General features: G+C 35.9%; 1 long non-coding RNA gene across 1 annotated transcript in view; it reads right to left on the bottom strand.

Annotated features, from left to right (window-relative positions):
- Nucleotides 1-513: 513 nt before the first annotated feature.
- The window catches only part of LOC111089203, a 22,584-nt gene continuing 15,825 nt past the window's right edge, over nucleotides 514-7,272 (bottom strand). The window contains exons 2-4 of the long non-coding RNA XR_002613511.1: nucleotides 6,317-6,451; nucleotides 2,109-2,171; nucleotides 514-785 (exon numbers count right to left, since the gene is read on the bottom strand). This is a non-coding gene — a long non-coding RNA (uncharacterized LOC111089203). The remainder of the gene's footprint in view (nucleotides 786-2,108; nucleotides 2,172-6,316; nucleotides 6,452-7,272) is intronic.

Here is a 7,272-nt window from a genome sequence, read left to right as displayed (position 1 = left end):
TTGACTACTTTTATGAACACACACTATAAATCACAGTGATTCACACACACATTACTTTGCTTGAGTCAATTATATCTCTCTATATATATCTATCTATCTATGCAACTTTCTCTCCGCTTTATTTGCCGGGCTTATATACTAAAAAAGAGGGCGCCTGGAACAGACTAGAGTTGCCAGGAAAAGTCATGATCCTTCTAGAATATCATCACGTGTTACCAGCGTCACGTGACTTCCGCTGTCGTAACAGTAGCAATAAAGTACTCAATTGTAATAATGATAACAATCGTAGAGGTAATAGCAGAAACTTTAGCTGTTAAAGTAATATTATGAAAGCAGTGTACGCAAAACTAGTAGTAACACAGGTTACCACAACGTTTATGTGTATTACTAACAAAATAATACATCAATGCTAACATGAATAACATTAACGGTTGAATGAAAATTCTTTTCTCAACAACAATATACGTGCACTTACGCATACGCGTTTATTATTATTGTTAAAGGTGTGGAACAATAAATATTACACTTCAGATTCTGTGAATTTAAGTCACTTCCTGTACTGTGCGCATACATTAACACCAAAAGAAAGTAGTCCAGAAGAAAATGAACAATGTTGCTTTTTAATGCTCTGTCACTATGATTACGTGCTCAGTTATAATTTTAATTTGTTGAGACATCGGTTAAGCCTACCTTTCTGGTGACATTGCTATGGTGCTTTTGTATTCGGCTGTTTCATACATTCCATAAATATTTTCATATTCTAGATCACTCAGGCAACTGGACGGCTGTATAATGACGTCAGATAGGTGAGAATGAGGGAAATATAACATGTTAAAAGTTTTAACGTTTACAATTTGCACTGTTTGGTAATTAACATAAGTGTACAACGTAAATATTGTTCCTTGAAATGTACTGCGACATTATGATATGTTCAAAATAAAAGAAACGAGCCATAATTAAACTCAATTGATAAGATTCTAAACAATATTTTTTAAAAATGTCAAATACTTATAACTATAATTACAATTCCACAGTTGGTGTTTGGACTGAGACTGGTGAAATTATTTATTGTATTACTCACCTTTTTATTCTTGCATAAAGGTTGGTTTCGTTTGAATTTCGCGAAAACTACAAGAGGGCTATATGTGCTAGCCGTCCCTAATTTAGCAGTGAAATACTAGAGGGAAGGCAGCTAGTTATCACCACCCACCGCCAACTCTTGGGCTACTCTTTTACCAACGAATAGTGGGATTGATCGTCACTTATAACGTCCCTACGTCTGAAAGGGCGAGCATGTTTTGGTGGGACGGGGATTCCAACCCGCGACTCCCAGATTGCGAGTCGAGCGCCCTAACTATAAAGGTTGGTAAATCATATTATATATATGAACATATAAAACGATAACAATATAGCGCTTTTCAGAGTTCTACCTGCCTTGTACAAAGAATATATGTATGTCCTGGTTTTAAATTTCCGGTTGTTGCCAAACAAGCTATCTTTTAGAATCGATCGAAACAGTTTCTCTTATGGTGTTGTAATTCAAAATATATTATTTACAGAGAGCAAACATTTTGATCTTCATTTCGTAAATGTTAACACATTTTAAGATTTACATTTTTGATCTAGCTTATGAACTACATTTTTATCTTCAATATAATACCTGTTTTAGTAAGTTTTTGTATAAACACTTTTTAGTTTAAGTGAGATGGCCAATACTGGCGGATTCCTGTTGGTTGAGTAAATAAAAACATTTTGGTTGAAACTAATCTAAGTCTGTGACGTTTATATGTATATCTAGAAAATATAATATTTATAACACACAAACTGTGACTTAGGTCGTGAAGAATAAACATATGTCAGCTTCAATCAAGTAATAACCAAAAATATTGACCAATTTCAACCGAGATATAGGAGCGGGGCCCAATGATGAACAAAAAAAAAAAGAAGAGCTTACTCATTTACAAGGTGAGGCCTAAAGTTAATGTTAAAAAAGATGATAATAATTTTTACTTTTATAAAAATGATGTCGTTTGTTGGAAACCAGATCATAATCAAATGATATCAGGAGTGGGGGGGGGGGAGGTAAGGCAAAATAGAACAGAACTTACCGAGTACTTTCCGGGACGAAAACACAGCTGTGACGTAGGAAAATTTAACCCAACGTTATTCATCTAGAAAGGAAGAAACACATTAGATACTTCCCAAGATTAAAATTTACTGAGAAATGTTAGTAATTTATTATACTGTTGATTTAAAATTTTTAGATATCAGAACGACCCGAAAACATAAATAACAGGATTAATTACACTTTCTTTGAACAATGCGAGCCGTGTTGTTAGGGCTAACATGTTTAGCTTCTTTATATTTGGTGCAGGTGAAATTTCAACTATTTGACAGTGTAACGCCACCAGGATAAACTTTATTTGGTTGGTTGTGCGCTAGCAATTATAGACTAGAGGGAAGGCAGCTAGTAAACACCACCACCGCCAACTCTTGGGCTACTTTTTTTACCAACGAATAATGGGATTGACTGTCACATTATAACGTCCCCACGGCTGAAAGGGCAAGCATGTTTGGTGGGACGGGGATTCTAACCCGCGATCCTCAAATTGCGAGTCAAGCGTCCTAACCACCAGACGATGCCAGGCCGGAATAAACGTATGGCTTGGGGTGTATGTCCTTTACGAGGAAAGATATTTGTATAAAAAGACTTCTAAAAGAAGTAGTGCGAGAAAGACAACATTTTCAAAGACGGGAGTTTCCTATGTTTTCCATTCGAAAACTAAAGCGCTTAATTCGACAGCAAGCTCCAAAACTATATCAAGGCAGTGCCTTTATCTGCAAAGTGAAGGCTATAATTGCAAAATATAACAAGAAAGTTATTGTACTGAAGCAGATTATATGTCCTGGTACCGTTGAGAAGATAATAAACAATGGTTTCAAGTCGAAGAAAGTTTACAATCGAGACTTTCACAAGTTTGCAATCACACATCGAAGTCAACGGCCGCTTTCATGACGAAGATGGCAGGATGAACTGGAATCATAGTGATTCCACCCGACAATATACCTATCAGTTGGTTATTCCAGTAATTCCACACGACCATATACTTATTAAATGGAACCACAGCAATTCCGCCAACCATATATCTATCAACTGGAATTCCAATAATTCCATCAGACCATATACCTATTAAATGGAACCACAGCGAATCCAGCAGATCATACATCTATCATCTGGAATCACAACAATGGCATCAGACCATATATCTATCAACTGGAATCCCAGTAATTCCACTAGACCGTGTATCTATCAACTGGAATCTCAGTAGTTCCATCAGACCATATACCTATTAATAGAACCACAGCAATTTCGTCAGACCATATGCCTATTAAATGGAAACACAGCAATTCCAGAAGATCATACATCTATCATCTGTAATCCTAGTAATTCCATAAGACCATATACTAATTAAATGGAACCACAACAATGCCATCAGACCATATGCATATTACCTGAAATACCAGTAATTCCATCAGACCATATGCATATTACCTGAAATACCAGTAACTCCATCCGATTACATACACGTTGATTGTGATCACAGCAATTCCATCATATAATATACTTAACAATTCTTCCGATGACATTCCAAAAGACTTTTATACGTCTGGTCTGTTTCATTGTGGTTTTGAAAGTCGATATTCATGCACAGAGTTTAACTGTATTTTTGTTTGAAATTATGCACAAAGCTACACAATGGGCTATTTGTGGTCTGCTCACCATGGGTATCGAAACCCGGTTTCTAGCGTTGTAGGTCCGCAGACATATCGCTGTGCCACTGGGAGGGAGAGTTCAACTGTTTTTTTTGTTTGAAGTTATGCACAAAGCTACACAATGGGCTATCTGTGATCTGCCCACCACGGGTATCGAAACCCGGTTTCTAGCATTGTAGGTCCGCAGACATACCGCTGTACCACTGGGGGGAGATTTCAACTGACAATGGATGAAGCGACTGTTTCAAGGGCAGAACGGAACCTGGAACATATTTCTTATAAAATGCGATTAACCCTAACACATGCATACATAAATTGTTAACATTGCTTTCATTACACTTTCGTTTTTAATACACCATTAGCTTGTTTGTAGTTAAGCACAAAGCTACACAATATGCTATCTATACCCTCTACAGACATCGCAACTTGGTTTATAGCCTTATAAGTCCGCAGACTTCTTGCCGTTGTGCCACTGGAGGGGGGTGTATAAATCTTTAGTTAAGAAACATTTTGAAAAACAAAGACCAACGTCTAAAATACACTAACTTGTAAAGATGTACAACAATCGGTAATGTTGATTACATAAAATGCATTGCAATAAAGATTTCAAGTTTATGTATGAGATTTCTGGGCATGTTTAATTTGACTTATTTTTTCTTTTCTTTTCTACACAAGTGTTCGCAACATAGAAATGCAGCAGTAACTGTGTTACCAAAATGTCATTGATGGTTAGGGAGTTTCCAAATAATTTTTTTTGCGTTTTTTTGAATATAATCAGAACCGATCTTTTTCTTTTTTTGAAACATAAGTAAATTATACCTCGTGCTTGAACCTTTCCAAATGGACAGATCACAGCTCAGCGACTAACATGACAGACTATGTCCGGTGTCTTAAAGCATTTTATCCTACATATCTGGTTTCGATACCTGCGGTGAGTAGAGTACAAACAGCCCATTGTGTAGCTTTGTGCTTTACAATAAATATACCATAATGAAAATCGTACTCCGTATTTCGGGACTGTACTTGCGTTACACTATTTGATTAGAGCAGCCCAAGAGTTGGCGGTGAGTGGTGTTGACTAGCTGCCTTCCCTCAAATCTGTGACTTCAAAATGTCTGCTAACGCAAATAGCCCTCGAGTAGCTATGCGCAGAAATCAACAAACAAAACCTTTTCAATTGTTAGATTATGTTATGCACAACCAGTATAAACAAGTAATTTATAATCACACATATTATATTAATTATTTTAGCAACAGCTCATTAGCAGAATGAACATTTAGTGCAAGCACACAAGTTATATAATTTTGATTATTATGAGTTGTTCAATCTTATTTTGCTATTACAACTTAAAAGGAAAAAAAAATCACTGAGTCTTTCATGACTCTTGTGGAGCTAGGCTTTTGCGTTTTCAGTTATAAGCTGGAAAGAGCAGCTGGTTTTCAAAGCATTATGAAATTTTTAACTTACACAACGATATTTTAACTTCTGTGTCTGTTTTCCCATTCTGAAAAAATCGATAAAGCACGGCACCAAGTAGTACATGATATGCCTTCGCTCTACAGAGTGTTTCTACCTACCTTAATTTTTCATCTCGCCAAAATGGAATCTTTAACTTAATATAGTTTTTATAGAGTGGCTCTGTTTTGTATAGTTAGTGACATTAAGTCAAAATTACATCGCTTTTAAGAAAAAAATACTTGTTTTAGCATGTAGTTGCCAACATTGTATTCCGTTTTTTAATAAGAATTACCATTACATTTCATCTCTAGTCTCTGTTAATCCAGTTTTTTTAATTTAGAAGAAGCATTTTCTGGAATCATAAAAAAAGTGTTGGGTTTAAATTACTAGAAAATTAACTTCTCAGTGGCTGAGCGGTAAGCTTAAGGACTTACACGTTAAAAGTCGGGTTTTCGATACCAGTTATGGGCACAGCACTGATAGCCCTTTGTCTAGCTTTGCGCTTAAACACAAACAAACAAACAAACTGGGAGCTTCTATGCATTACTTAATTATCAACACCCAAGCTTACTTTCTCTTTTTAATAAGTTCAGTGAAACAAAGGGTAAGTGTCTCCTATATTTCTAATATAAAACATTTTTGTTTAACCATAAACCTCCATACAATGGTGGAAATAAAAATTATGTTGACGTAACGTGTTTTGTGTGTGTGTAACCTCCATACAATGGTGGAAATAAAAATTATGTTGACGTAACGGTTTTGTATGTGTGTGTGTGTAACCTCCATACAATGGTGGAAATAAAAATTATGTTGACGTAACGTGTTTTGTATGTGTGTGTGTGTAACCTCCATACAATGGTGGAAATAAAAATTATGTTGACGTATAGTGCTTTTTTGTTTTGTGTGTGTACGTGGAATATTTTACATATAAGCTGCTTCTACTATGTGTGGGCTAACTGGATGATGTTTTACTTAATGAATAATGTTTAATGTCAGAATTTTCAGTTAAGTCATCTCTGATATATATATATCCTGTACAATTTTTACTAATATATATATATATATAATAATAATTAGACTCACCGTGAGTGGAGGTTTGTCAATAGCGATACGCCGACGTCTCAGTTCCTCCAGACGTTCCATCACATCTTGATAATAAGTTCTTAATTCTTCAGAATACCGTCTGGCGAGCTTTTCCAATTGGCCACGTGACCCATCCTATATTTAAAAAATAAAATGCCTGTTCATTTGTTGTTGTCAAAATACTAGATTATCGATCATTCAACATATTTGTCACTCTTTATTTTATATCTTAGATATGAAAACGGTTCACACACACACACATTATTCGAAAAGTTCAAAAAAGTAAAGACATTTGAAAACGTATAATCGCTAGTTAAACGTCACCCTAGGAGAAAAAACAGTGCCGGCCTTGAGCATCAGCAAGACAATCGACTGCTTCGTGCTTCCAAAAATCTCTTAGGCTTCATAAAACTGTCATCTATACTGGTGGGTTAAAAATATTCAAATGAAAATATATTCATGGTCCCTTTCTGCAGTGGGTCAGTGGTCAGCTTACAATGTTAAAATCCGGGGCTCGATTCCCCTGTGGTGAACAGAACGCAAACAACTCATTATGAATATTTGCGTTAAAACAACAACATATATTTGTTATTTATATCTCACACAATAAGCTTGTTTGTTTTTAGAGCAGAGCCACATTGAATTATCTGCTGTGTCCACCACTGGGAATCGAACCCCGGATTTTAGTGTTATAAGTCCGTAAAGGTACCATTGTTCCACCGAGAAACTATATTTCACACAACAGTGCAACAAAATACGATTTTAAAATCCCTTAAAATGAAAATATGTATCTTATCCGAAACTTCATAAAAAAAAAGGGATAAGTACCTCTAAACCCCTCGCTCACGTTACCCTTCGGTGCTTTAATCCTCGCTGTTGCTAGTACCAATACTGTGGCTTGGTTTGGTTTTATTACGAATTTCGCGCAAAGCTACACGAAGGCTATCCGCGCTAGC

This window comes from Limulus polyphemus, unplaced genomic scaffold, assembly GCF_000517525.1.
Source record: "Limulus polyphemus unplaced genomic scaffold, Limulus_polyphemus-2.1.2 Scaffold5536, whole genome shotgun sequence".
NCBI lineage: Eukaryota > Metazoa > Arthropoda > Merostomata > Xiphosura > Limulidae > Limulus > Limulus polyphemus.
The sequence above is the reverse complement of the archived record's forward strand: the minus strand, read 5'-3'. Positions and strand labels throughout refer to the sequence as shown.